This window comes from Nicotiana tabacum, chromosome 9 (genome assembly GCF_000715075.1).
Source record: "Nicotiana tabacum cultivar K326 chromosome 9, ASM71507v2, whole genome shotgun sequence".
NCBI classification, from domain to species: Eukaryota; Viridiplantae; Streptophyta; class Magnoliopsida; order Solanales; family Solanaceae; genus Nicotiana; species Nicotiana tabacum.
The window spans coordinates 90,426,426-90,441,606 of NC_134088.1; positions in this window are offsets into that span (position 1 = coordinate 90,426,426).

The window sequence follows — 15,181 nt, forward strand, 5'->3', positions numbered from 1 at the left end:
GAGTCGCCAGGCATTCTCTGATTTCCGGATATGGTGGCCTGTTCAGATTTTGACTCATGAGCGGAAGTTCTTATTGAAAGATATTGACAAGAATAATCCCGCAGTTCTGGAGCAGTTTAAAAAGAGAAAAAGGTGGATGTTATTTACATAAACGTTAGTGGATGTCAAGGAACACCTTGTCTGAGAGTTTTATGCCAACACAACGCATATTTTCAAGGGGACAAAGTGCGCATTTTGAAAGTGAAGCTTGATCAACATACTTTGAATACGTATTTGGGGTTTGGGGATATGGAGCCGAAAGAATATTTAGAGAAGTGTGCCTTGAAGGAAGAAGCTTGACCGTGGCTTGCGGAGAATCTAGCACCGGGGACCACTCCCCCTTGGATTGCTGCATGGGTGCCTATCCTCTATAGCACCCTGAGTTTCAAGGCCAAAGGGTGGCAAACCTTTGTCTGCAGCAGGCTAGACCCGTGCTTGAATGGGAAAAACTTTCCCATCTATCGAGCTATTCTAGTGGCTTCTATCATGGCCGGGAACCCAATCAATATGGGTGTCCTGATGTCGACCAACATTCCTCTGGTGGAATAATAGAGTAACACTTCTTACCCCTACCCATGCATCATTACTAAGTATCTAACAGATGCTAAGGTAGAGCTCAGACCATTTGACACCAAGATCAAGCCAACTGGGTTGTTTGAGTGGTACAAGTTGTAGGATTCGAGGAACTGAAGAAGAGTGCTCAACCTTCTACTACTGGTGGCCAATCTGATGAGCCGGTAGTGGTAGTTTCTAGTACATCTGATATTCTATCCACATCAGTTGAGCCTTCTACCAGTGCAGCAGCTGTTATGCCCGAGCCAACATCTTTATCTCCCTCTACAGTTCCTTCCACAACTCTTCCTACTCCAGTTCCGAGGCCGGTGCCCATACCTACAGGACCACTTTCTACTCTGCGAGTCTCCCAGATATTGGCGAGTCTCAACAACTGAATGCAAGCAGCTACTTCAAAGTTGTATGAGATCTCCAGTGTTGTTGCATGCACTGGCAGTCATCCACACAGGCACCCAGGGATTCCTCTGACATTGATGAGAAGCTGAACAAAATCTTGGACAACCAGAAGGTGATTATGGATATATTAGTACGACATGGTGCTGTGATCGAGGGTTGACCAAGCAGATGAAGAAGATGCAGAAGTCTCAAGTCAGCAAGAAGTCAGTGGATAAGCTTCGGATTGAGGTGACTCGGCTAACTACAACCGTAGATTTTCCATTTGACATACTGCTTGACCCATCCCGGTCTGACCCAAATCCATCTACACATGATGCTCCTGCTGGCCAGTCTGAGGAGCCATGCCTTACTGCCAACACTGCTGACGTAGTGCGTTCCATGTTCACTTCTCCAGCCACTCGCACACTCGATAATGATATTCAGTTGGCTGAACCAACATGGGTTGATGCTGCTGGGGACACAGTGATGACAGAGGACACTTAGGGAGTTTCTTCGCCCTCTCTACTTTTGCTCTTATTTTGTTAAGCATTAGGGACAATGCTTACTTTTATTTGGGGGGTGGAGCTTATTTGATATATTGGATATATTTGGATACTTTGGAATGTAATAATTGGATGATTCTGTTTCATTTTATCTATCTTTAGTAGTTATTGCTTTCATTAGCTTCTTTATTTTTTTTCTTTGATTTTGTTTATGTTAGTAGTTTCTTTGTATGTAGTAGCTTTTATGGTTATCTTAGTAATGTAGATAATAAGCCTTTGGTTCTCTTAATTTCACGGTTCTTTCCAAAAGTGATCTTTTGTGTGAATCAGGTAACTCTTCTCGAGGATGGATGGTGTGATAACTTTCTTAAGGAAATGAGTCAGTTTTGTATTTAGGTAATAATAGTAGTAAGTAGTAATGAATAAAAGCCCTAATCAAGTCATTCTCTAAAAAAAGTTATTCATGTTTTATTTGGCACCAACACACTTAATTGGATGCTTATGGTTTGAAACAAGGTTTTTGGATAAAAATAACTCTACTTAGTGACTTTGAGGTTCTTGAATTAACTTTGATAATCATTAAGTAGTTGATTGGACCATAGTGTTCTTTAACTTGATTGTGATCATTATAAGCTTTAGATTCTATCCTCTTTTACGATCTAATTGCATGAGAGGTGAGGTGATTTTTGTTGCTAGTCTAAGTACTTGAGTGGATAGTCTAGAACTTGCCCTAAATGTGTTTCAAGGCGAAATTCTAGGTTAACTTGGTTTGGAAGATGATTGTAGGCTTTTCTTGGTCTGTTTGAGTTTTCTATGGCCACCCTATGTTTGTTATCCGTAGTCAACTCCTTTGAGCATTTATCCTTTTCTGTTGGTAACTATGCTACAAGCCTTTACCCATTTTGTTTGTAATCCTCTCTTGGCACTCAGACTTTCCTTAACACTCTTATAAAATAAGTGACTTAAGGAATAAGTTTGGGGGAAAAGTTGAGGAATCTAAAAGAGGTATCAAGGCACCAAGAAGAGAAAAGAAATGATCTTTATGAAAAGAGAAGGCAAGAAAATAAAAGAACAAAAAGAAAATGCCAAAAATAAAATAAAAAGGGAGATTGATGAAATCAAAAAGAGGCAACTATCTCTAGTATGAGCATCAAGGGAGAAAAATAACGAAATGAACAATAAAGAGTGATGGCAAGTCTCTCTAGGCCCCCAGAAAAAGAAATGCCTCTAAGGGTTGATAAATGTGAGCCAAGAAATAAAAAAGTGGAGTGCTTAAGGAAGAGTGTAATCACTTATCTCATATGGTATCCTACCTCAATCCAAAAGCTTTCATTACAACCCGAAAGAAGGCCTACTTGATTTTGAACCGAGTGTGCTTACATTAGTGGAGATCTACATGAGGGGCAAACCCATGGTACTTGAAGCTTTACTTGTGACATTCCTTTGTGAGAGAAGAGTGAATCCTTCATTGCTCTAGAAATTGAGTGTTAATTCTTGAAGTGCGCATGGCAAATAAAAGGTAGAGGAGAAAGAGTTTGGAGTCCACCATGGTCTACATGATAGAACAAGAGTCCTTGATGAGTGAAGTTAATTCTTGAAGATCAAATGTCACACTAAAGTTATATGTACGTAACATATATTTTTTCACCTTGTTGAAAATGCATGAGTATTGTGGGTAATTATTGGTCCCAACTGAGTATGAATGGATTACAATTGACTCTTTGAAATGAGCTTTCACTTAGAGGATGTGGGAACTAATCTATTTGCTTGAGGAAAAGCAAGGACTTAAGTTTGGGGTAGTTGATAATTGTGAATTTTAACCGCTTATTAGTACTTTCTTGCTTTAGTTTTAGTCAAAAAGTATTAATTTTTGTTCCCAAAATTAATGAAATCATGTGAATTGCAGGCATGTTGGAGGATTGGAGCAAAACAAAGAAATCTAACTAAAAAGGAGTATTCCAACTCAAAATGGCAAGAAGGAGAAATGCAGGCAAAAGTGCGGTCCGCATAAGTAATTCTGCAGCCGTAGAAGAAAGTAGGGTCCGCAAAAATACATATACGGCCGCAGAAGGAAACCTGAAGCCTTAGAGGAATTTGAAGAAGTGTGGTCCGCACATCAAATTGTGCAACTGCAAAAGCTAGTCGCACTAACAAGATTTGAAAAGTTCAGAGAAGGTGCAAAAGGACCAAATGTGAAGCCTCGTCAAATTGCAGTCCGCAGAAGCTGAAGTGCAGCCTCAGATAGAATTGTGCAGCTGCAGACTTCCTCCCTACCTGGGAGAAGCAGAAAAGTGCGGACCGCACATGGATGTGCAGCCACATAACCTCCCGAAGGGTATTTTTGTCAGCAAATTTTTGGGCCCTATAAATAGACGGGAAATATTTTTTTAGGGAAAGTTTTGTATTCTAAGCAACTGTAGCGGTTATATTTTACCCTTTTGGGAAAGTAATGACAAATACTGGTGAAGAATCATTAGTTTTATCAATTAATTATAGTTTATGGCTTTAATTACTTCTTCTACTTTGTTTTCTTTATTTTCTTTCATAAGTAGCAAGATTTTATCTAGGGTTGTGGCCCAACCCCTAGTGTATAAACCTTATGAGTTATTAATTTTAATGCTTGTTTATGATTGAATGCTTATTATTTATCCTTGTTTACGTATTAGTTCTAGACTTAATGGTTACAAATATTGAATCATGCCTATTGGACTTAGTTCTTGCTTGAGAAAGAGGAACCTGATCTAGGAAAACTTGGCTAACAAGAAATTAAGCTAGTTAAGATTTTGGCTAGTTTGATTAAAGGGTTTGAACTAGAGATAGAGAAAACCCAACTTGGACTCATATCAATTGTTTGGATTGTTAATCAATCGAACTTTGGAAAGCCAATTTGGGCATAATCACTCTATAACCGAGAGGTATTGAGTGGGTACTTGAGAATTGAGAGTTATAATATACCCTGATCCGCAAAATAAGCACTAACTTGATATACCCATTAGGTTTGCTCTTAGGTGAAGGTTACACCTCCTAGGGTTTTCCCCAATTGACTAAAAACACCAAAAACAATTATTCCCTTGCTAGTTATTTTCAATTAGTTTAATCTCTTAGTGTTAATTTGAAAAACAATCAACCTTTGTTTGGAAGCGTAATTTAGTTGTTTCACATACTCTCGTCAAGTATCTACCTTAACACCCTTCATAAACTTCCTGAGGAATTCGACCTCGACTCTAGTTGAGTATTATAATTGCAACGATCGTTTTCACTCACTATTGAGTGCGGATTGGACGTGGATCACAGGGGAAGAGCGAGCGAGCCAGACGAAATTTCAGTGGAATTTTGTATGAATGCGGGCATGATGTGCTTAGAATGAGTCATTAGGTTGTTTAATGTAATTTTTAGGATGAAGTAGATGCCTGAAGAATAGAGGTGGAATACGATGATTTCGTTAGACAAGAACAAGGGTGATATCCAAAATTGCAATAACTATAGGGGTATCAAGTTGTTAAGCCATACTATAAAAGTTTGGGGGAGGATGGTAGAAGTGAGGGCGAGGATGAGTGTGAATATTTTCGAAAATCCGTTCAGATTTATACAGGGACGATCGACTACGGAATCCATTTACCTTGTAAGGAGATTGGTGGAGCAGTATAGGGAGAGGAAGAGGGACTTGCATATGGTGTTCATTGATCTAGACAAAGTATATGACAAAGATCCAAAGGAGGTCCTATGGAGACGTGTAGAGGTTATAGGAGTTCCTATAGCTTACATTATAGTGACTAAGGACATGCCTAATGAAGCTAAAATCCGGATGATGACAGTGGGAGGAGACTCAGACCACTTTTCAATTGTGATGGGGTTACATCAGGGATCAGCTCTTAGCCTATTTTTATTTGTCTTAATGATGGATACACTGACTTGCCACATTCAAGGGGAGAGGCCATGGTACATGTTATTTGCCGATTATATAGTACTGATTGGCGAGATACGAAGCGGTGTTAATGCGAGGCTGGAGGTTTGGATACTGACCCTGGTGTCTAAAGGTTTCAAGTTGATTAGGACGAACAAAAAATACTTGGAGTAAAAATTTAGTGACGTGACCCATAAATAGGACGTGGACGTGAGGCTTGATACACAAATCATCCCCAATAGAGGAAGTTTCAAGTGCCTCCGGTCTATAATCCAAGAAGATGGAGAGATCGATAAGGATATTATACATCATATAAGAGCGAGATGAGTGAAATAGAGGCTCACATTCAGCTTTTTGTTTGAAAAGAATGTACTACCAAAACTTAAAGGTAAGTTTGACAGAGTAGTGGCCAGACCGACTATGTTATATAGGGCAGAGTTTTGTCTAGTCAAGAACTCCCATGTCCAGAAGATGAAAGTAGCAGAAATGAGGATGTTGAGAAAGATGTGTAGGCATACCAAGATTGATAAGATCAGGAATGAAGTTTTTCGAGACAGGTAAAAGTTACCCCCGTGGAGGACAAGATGTGGGAAGCGAGACTTAGATTGTTTGAGCATGGGAAGAGGAGAAACACAAATGATTCAATGAGGAGGTGTGAGAGGTTGGCCTTGACGAGTCTGGGGAGAGGGAGAGGTAGGCCAAAGAAGTATTGGATGAGAGATAATTAGGAAGGACATTATGCTGCTTCAGATTACTGAGGACATAATCCTTGATAAGAGGGTGTGGATGCCGAGAATTAGGGTAGATGGATAGTAGGTAGTCGAGCATTTTTCTTTTTCATACTAGTAATATTAGTGTTAGTCTTGTATTTTCTTACTCTTAGATTTCTATTACTAACTGATGTTTCTTTCGTTTCTTGTTATCTTGTTGTTATTACTGCTTGTCGCTACTGCTACTATTATCATTTGTCCTTGAGTCAAGGGTCTATCAGAAACAGTCTCTTTGCATTCTCAAGGTAGGGGTAAGATATGCGTACATACTACTCTCCTCAATCCTACTTATGGGACTACAATGTAGTTGTTGTTGTTGGAAGTAACTTGACTGGATCATTGCACAGTAAAACCTGATATTTCATTTCAAATTATGTGATGAAAGGACACTAAATTTAAGAACTTTTTTAAAAACATTTATGATCTTATATTTATTATAATATTTTTGTGACTATAAAAAACATAAACAGTAAATTAAAAATTTGAAGATTAAATCATTTTCAAATATAAGGTTTCATTCATTTAAAACATAGAGGGTATAACTTAGTAAATAATATAGTAGCTTCCATTGCTAAGGAGTAGACATAGGTATCAATGGTTCAGTTCGGCCATTTATTATATAAAATTTACATTATACTAATTTTTTGGTTACTTTTTTTTTCTATAATTAAAATTAAACTTTTTAAAATCGTCACAGTCATCTCGATTTCTATTCCGTATTGGTACGGTTGGATTATTTTTGATATTTTTTAAAGCATTATTTAGGAGTCGCTAGTAGAAATTAGAACACAATAACATGTATACTTGCATATGATTTTGGAAAAAATCTTAAGATATTTTTATTATTTAAAAGTTGATGAATTAAGGGAACGTGAAAGAGAGATTCATCCCATTATTCTACAACAACGTAAAATAAATTAAGCAAAGACAAGATAAAGATAAATTATATGAGTCGAAAGGTATATTAAACAAGTTGGTACTCAAAAATAGAGCATATTAGAAGAGTAAGCGTCGAACAAGAAAAATCTAAATTATACGAAAGGAAAGATATTCAATACCGTATGACTTGTCTACTTAAGATCGGTAGAATAACTAATGGCTTGCTATTCAAGATGCTGGAACTAATTTAGTTTTAATATAAATAGGAAAATTGGTTCGGGAGTTGAGATTTTGGGTGTTAATTACTTGTTAGTTTGTCAACATTTTTATAATCCCAAAGCCCAAGATATTTTTTAATGCTTTGTTAATGGAATCTTTTCGTATATAAGAAATTTTAAACTTATTTAATCGATTTATCTAAGTTTTTCTATTTATAGAAAGTAGCTAAAAAACTTTAATATATATATATATATATATATATATATATATATATATATATATATATATATATATATATTCAGTCAAAATTTATAATTTATCTACTACTTTCACGTTTTTGTACAAAAATTCGGTCAAAAAGTATAACTTATATACAGTTTATATACAACTTGTATAAATTATGTTAGTCTTATATATTTTGTATGCAATTTCTACACCCGACATACAAAATATATATAACTTGTTTATGTCTTCTTCCTCGGGTTTCAATTATAAAATCCAACCAAAACCGACTCGAATCTTCACCAAATTCGCTCAAAATTGAGATATAAATTTCAAAGAATATCCCCAATTATTTGCAACAACACCCAATCCAAACAAATCACAATTTCGCAAAATTCAATTTTCGAATTCAAAGCTTCGAAACCTTTTAATGACCGTCAATAAAATGTTTAATGAAATAACAAAGTTTTGTTCCAAAACCTTTCTTCCATAGGTTAAACCGCTTAACAATCTTATCAATGACAAAAATCCAACAACATATAGCATAAGTTTATTCCTCAAAAAGAAATCAAGAAAGAAACCTCATGAATCAAATATTTTCATTAAGCCCTATTGCTCATATATATATATATATACCCAGTTTTCGATTTTGGAGTTACCTAATATGTTTGTCCTTTGGTTGTGATTATTGTATTTAGTGAAATTTGAAAGAATCATGATTGAACAACAATCGGGCGTCGTGAAAAAAAAGGGGGGGGGGGGAGGGAATTGGAAAAAATTTGATTCCAATATATTATTTTGTATATAATTGGTAAATTACATATCAACTTGTAATTAAGTTAAAACTTTAATATTGAGGGTAAATAAGTTTAAAAAATAGTACAGATATGTAAAAATCTCTATCCTAATCAAATTTGTAAAATATATTTAATATATAAATTTATTAAAACTGTTTGATATATTTTTGGTTTATTATTATAAAATTTAAAACCTAACCTAATTATTCGATAGTTATAGACTTTACAAAAAACATACAATTTTATTAATAAAAGCTAATCAATTTAATATGATTTAGTTCTCTTGGTTTAATTGGTTTTTGAATATTCATTAACACCCCTCGGAGTAGATGATAAGTTCGGTTTATCCAGTGTTGGAAAAAATAATATTCCGCCCAAGAAAAATATCCACGGTAAATAACAATTACACAAGAGAGTAACAATGATACCAAATCTTTTAATGAGGTAAAACTGTCACAACCCAAAATCCATAAAGGTCGTGATGGCGCCGGACACCACTGTCAGGCAAGCCAACAATAATTACCTAATTGGGTTCTTATTTTATTATTTTTAAAATTATATTTTTCCTTCAATTTAAATAGTAAAGAATGGGGGTTTACAGAGTAAATAATAATACTCTTAACAAATTCAATACAGAACAACCTATAATGATCCCAAAACCCGGTGTCACGAGTGCATGAGCATTAACTAGGAATATAAAATAAAATACAGCAGCTGTCCAGAATACAAATAGGACAGGAAAAATGTAAATACTCTGAAGGAGACTCTGCCGGCTGCGGGTCGTAATATGGAATGCAGCTCACGTAAGTCCCTGCATTCATACACATCTCTGCTCTCACAAGACCACTAGTCACATATCTACCTGCACAAAAGTGTGCAGCAAGTGTAGTATGAGTACATAATCAACGTGTACCCAGTAAGTATCTAACCTAACCCCGGAGGAGTAGTGACGAGGGGTCGACATCGACACTTACTAGTGGTCCAATAATATCATGTACAGTAAAGATGTAGTAGATATGAGGCATAGTAAGTAAGTGAAATAGACAAATATAGATCATGTGGTACAAATCCCCTCTCTTTACGAGGAACTCAAGCTCTTCATTAGAAATTCCTTCCTTAACCAGAGCATATATATAGGTATAGTGAATCTCATCAAGTAGCTTACCATAATTCAAATACGGGAATTCACCGATACACTGGCTTCTTGACAAGTCTTACGCACGATTTCATGGAGATGTGATATAAGAAATGCTGAGGCGTACGGCCCGATCCAACATAAAAATAAAACTGTGCACTAGCGAGGGTCGAACGACACGAACCATAGATGCATCTATTAATCTGCCGAGGCAAACGGCTCGCTCCCATGAGAGTGTAGTACATAAATCCTGCCGAGGCAAATAACCTGATCCCATAAGAAGTGAAATACATAATTCTGTCGAGGCGAACCCCCAATCCCATTAGAATAAGAAGCTTTGATGAGTCCTTGACCCTACTCATGAATAAACGTGTGAGTTATAATTTATTTAATGAAAACTCCTTTCGATGAAACATATATATATATATATATATATATATATATATATATATATATATATATATATATATATATATATATATATATGCCATGCCGTAAGAGGAGGAATATTATCTGATGGCTAATCGTGAACCCGTGAAGTCTCTACAATAGAAAGTCTAGTCTCAAATAGAATGTAAAGCAAGGGAATTAATAAGCGAGAGACTACTCAAATAGTACAACTATAACATGATGTGAACCTAAGTCTACCCGGACAATAACATAAATGTAGTTACGTACAGGATCTCGTCACCTCGCGCGTACGTAGCCCCCACAACAAGTAGCACACATCCATATATAACACTTAGGGGTAATGTTTCCCTCACAGAGTTAGACAGGAGACTTACCTTGCTCCGAAATTCCATAATCGTCTCTAGCGCCGCTCTAACACCTCAAACCGATGACCGCCAATCCAAAACTAGTCAAATAAGATGAAACCCAATCAAAATATATTCTAATACTCATAATTAATCAATTTATAATAATTTTCAACTCCGCTCGAAAAATTGATAAATCAAACCCTCAGGCCCGCATGCCCGGATTCCGAAACTTTTCGAAGATAAATACTACCCATAGCATTACGAACTCCAATATATAATTTATTCTCGATTTCATGCCTAAATTCGTGGTCAAAATCCAAAAATATAAATTTCTATGTTTTTCTTCAAAATCCCAAATTCCTACTAATTTTTATGTTTAAATCCATATGTAAACTAAGTACTTAACTTGCAATAGGTGGAAATCACTTACCTTGCATCGGATGGAGAAAATACTCCCTTGAAGAGCTCCAAACATCGCTCAAGCCATGTGAAAAATGGGTGAAATGAACCCAAACCCAGCTTTAAACAATCTGCCCAGCCATGATTTCTGCTTCTGCAGCTAGCCAACCGCATCTGCGGAAATAACCTCGCAGATGCGGCTTTTCCCCCTTAGCCTGCTTATCCGCTTCTGCGATCAGATGCTCGCTTCTGCGAGACCGCTTTGGCGGTGCATGCGCCGCACCTGCATTGGATCCCGCTTCTCGGTCCTTGGACCGCTCCTGCGGTCGCGCATCTGCGCCCCTCACGTACGCACCTGCGACTTCTGGGCTACCAACACTTGGCCACTTCTGCGAGCTCGCACCTGCAGCTAGCCCTCCGCAGGTGCGGTTACACCAGAAGCCTGGTGCAACAATTGCTCCTCAAAAATCCAAACTTGATCCGTTTACCGTCCGAAATCCACCCGAGGCCCTCGGAACCTCATCCAAATATACCAACACGTCCCAAAACACATTATGAACTTAGTCGAGGCCTCAAATCATGCCAAACAACATCGAAACTACGAATCACCCTCCAATTCAAACTTAATGAACTTTGAAATTCCAAAATTCTACGATCGATGCCGAAACCTATCAAATCACGTCTGATTGACCTCAAATTTTGCACACTAGTCATAATTGACATTACGAATCTACTCTAACTTCCAGAATCGGAATCCGACCCCGATATCAAAAAGTCCACTTCCGGTCAAACTTCTTAAAAACCTTCAAAGTTCCAACTTTTGCCAAAAGACCCCGAAATGACCTACGGACCCCCAAATCCACATCCGGACACGCTACCAATACCAGAATCACCATACGGAGCTATTTCCAAACTCAGAAATACCAAACGGACATCGATAGCATTGAAATGCACTCCAACCCAAATTTATGAAATCCTTCCAAAATGCCAACTTCCACAATAGGCGCCGAAATATTCCCGCGTCATCCAAAACCCGATCCTGACATACGTCCAAGTCCAAAATCATCATACAAACCTGTTGGAATCTTCAAATCCCGATTCTGAGGTCGTTTACTCAAAAATCACCCTTTAGTCAATTCCTCCAACTTAAGGCTTCCGAAATTAGAATTTTCTTTCCAAATCAACTCCGAACTTCCCAAAATTAAATTCTGACCATGCGTACATGTCATAATACCTGAAGTGAAGCTGCTCAGGGTCTCAAACCGCTGAATGACGTGCTAGATCTCAAAACGACCGGTCGGGTAGTTACAAAAACACAATATCTGAGCGGAGCAATATAATACCACTATAATATTATAAATTAGTAGTGTCAAGAGACTACTACAGTTTCAAAAGAAACAACACTCTTTATTTTAAACACCACACTACGATATTTGATACTTCACATATTTAAGTTCTACTTCCTTTTTGACAATGCATTCTCTGATAAAGTGATACCTTGTATCTATATTCTTGTTTCGATCGTGATACACCAGATTCTTGGCAAGTGCCTGTGAAGATTTGTTGTCAATACAAATCTCTATAGCTTCAATTTGTGATAAATTGATCTCCTTCAATAATCTTCTCAGCCAAATAGCATGACAGGTACAGGATGTTTCTTCCATATATTCGATTTCACAAGTCGAGAGAGTAACTATGGATTGTTTCTTTGAAGTATAAGAAATAACAGAATCACCCAAGAAAAACACAAAACCAGTTGTGCTTTTTCTATCATCAATATCTCCCGCATAATCACTATCACAAAATCCCATAAGGTTGAAATCACTAGAAGAAGAATAAAATAGCTCAAAGTCAATTGTGGGATCCGTTTTTTCTCCTTCATCAAACTTGGATAATTTTGTCCCATTCTCCATCGGTGTGTTCACGGGGTTGCAATCGAGCATGTTGAACTTCTTCAATTTCTTTTTTGTATAGCTTTCTTGAGAGATAAATATTCCATCCTTGTCGCGACCCCAATTTCCCTCCGTAGGATGTCGTAATGGCACCTAGTCTCTAAGATTAGGTAACTCTAATACTTACTGAATTAATAACAGAGTTTAACCAGAAACAACTATAGCATGCAACAAAAATTTCTATAATAAGACAACAATCCTGAGTACAATACAATATCCAAAAATCAGTAGTACAAGTCATAAGCTCTACTGAGTTCACTAGGAATTTTCTAAGTACAACTGTTCCGGAATAGAAATAAACAGTACAAGTACAATATCAAAAGGTGACTCCGAGGCATGCGAACACAACGGCATATATACCTTGAGTCTCTACAGTAATGCCCGATCAGCTAGCTAATAATCAACAAATTTCTGAGGTACCTGGATCTGCACAAAAATATGCAAAAGAGTAGCATGAGTACACCATAGCGGTACCTAGTAAGTATTAAAACTAACCTCAGTGGAGTAGTGATGAGGGACAGTCAAGACACCTACTAGACATAACAACCTGCACAATTATGAATATAAAACTAACAGAGAACAATACAAAGCTAAACATGGAAAGAATAATGTTACGATACTCGCGTTAAGAACTAGAACAACAATTAATAACAAGGAACAACAGATAATAACGCCATAAAGTAAGCTGAATACAGTTAAAAATCTGGTGAAACCAAGTAAGGAGAAACAGGTAACAACCCAATAACAATCGTTTCCACACAAGATTTGTACAAGAATTTTCCCGAGGTGCTACACCTTATAACCATAGTTCGCGGGTCTCAATTCACGAACCCTATTCACTTGGAATCTTGTGCCCACATTACAAATCACAACTGCATGGACGACTCACGTGCCACATGGACAACTCACATGCTAAAGGAGTGACAATATCTCATATCTGCACGGACAACTCACGTGCCAGCAATAACAATAACTCAAAATCGCACGGAAAACTTACGTGCCAACAATAGCAATAACTCATAACCGCACGGATAACTCACGTGCCAATAGTACAACTCTCACATAGAAGGAAAGTGAATAAGAATACATGTAAATTATCAATAAACTTCAGGATTCATCTTCTTAAATCGATACGAGTGATTAATTATGTGTATGCTTGTGCAAGTGTTCTATCACAACTCAAATCAACAAGTAAGAGCATAGACAACGAATGGCACATAGGAAACAACACAACGAAACGTAAAATGCATAACTCACACAAGGTAGGCATACCACTACACAAAAATAACAATGCCCCCAGGCCATCACAAGTCATCACAAATCATCCTGACATAGCCCCCCTTGTCTCGCCACATGCGCAACAATAAAGTAAATGCCCGCCTTATTTCGCTGCACGCGCATAATAATACTCCTGCCTTATCTCGCCACATGAGCAAACCCCCCACCCCACCCCCACACACACACACACACATATATATATATATATATATATATATATATATATATATATATATATATATATATATATATATATATACGCCGCATGTGTAAATATCAATAATAACAATAGCATAGACAACTCATGTGCGAACACCCCGGCAATCCTCTCAACAATACCACGTGTGCCAAAGCATAACAACACAATAAAATAACTTCACAACATGTGCACATATGCCATAACATTTCCTCAAAAAAATTTCCAATACCACAACCACACTTAGCCCTCGGCTCAACAACACTGTGTACAACAATAACAACAACAATAACATGAGAGTACGTCAAGAAAATAAACACAAGAATTACAAAATACAAAGAAACGGAAGAACGAGCTCACAATGAAAGATATAGCAAGTAATACTGGTTTCAAACAAGAGTAAATCAATAATGAGAGAGATAATGTGTAACAACGATATCCAATAAGAGTAACTCAATAATTGAAGGGATAACATGTAACAATGTTTCCAAATAAGTACAACTCGACGACAAGAGAGATAGTATGTAACAATGATTCCAAGTAGGTACAACTCAATGATAAGGAAGATAACATGTAACAATGCTTCCAAATAAAGCTAAATCAACATTGGAGAGGATAACGATAACTTCAACTAAGGTTAAGCAATTACAAAATAGATAATAATAAGTTCAAGTAAGGTTAAGGAATTACGGAAGAGATAACAATAACTTCAATTAAGGTTAAGCAATTACGGAAGAGATAACAATAACTTCAATTAAGGTTAAGCAATTACAAAAGAGATAGCATGGCAATAAAAGAGGCAACAACTTTAATTAAGGCACATAAGAGTTTATTTTGCAACAAGGGTAGAACATGAATCAATCAACTTCAAATAAGACACGTAAATTTAGCATGTGGAGGATTTAACATGATACGACAACGTCATTTTTAGTGAACATAAGAACCTAAGAGTCTAATCCGATCAAACTTCCATATATAAGCCGTGTACACACTCGTCACCTTGTGTACACGTCTTTCACATAGTTCAAATAGTACAAACCAACAAATCCCTACGGGGTAGTTCCCCCACGCAATGTTAGGCAAGATACTTATATCAAAAACCCCCAATCAACTCTCCAAAATAGCTTTTCCTTTATAATTCACCTCCGCTTGGCACAAATCTAACCAAAATTGACTTAATAA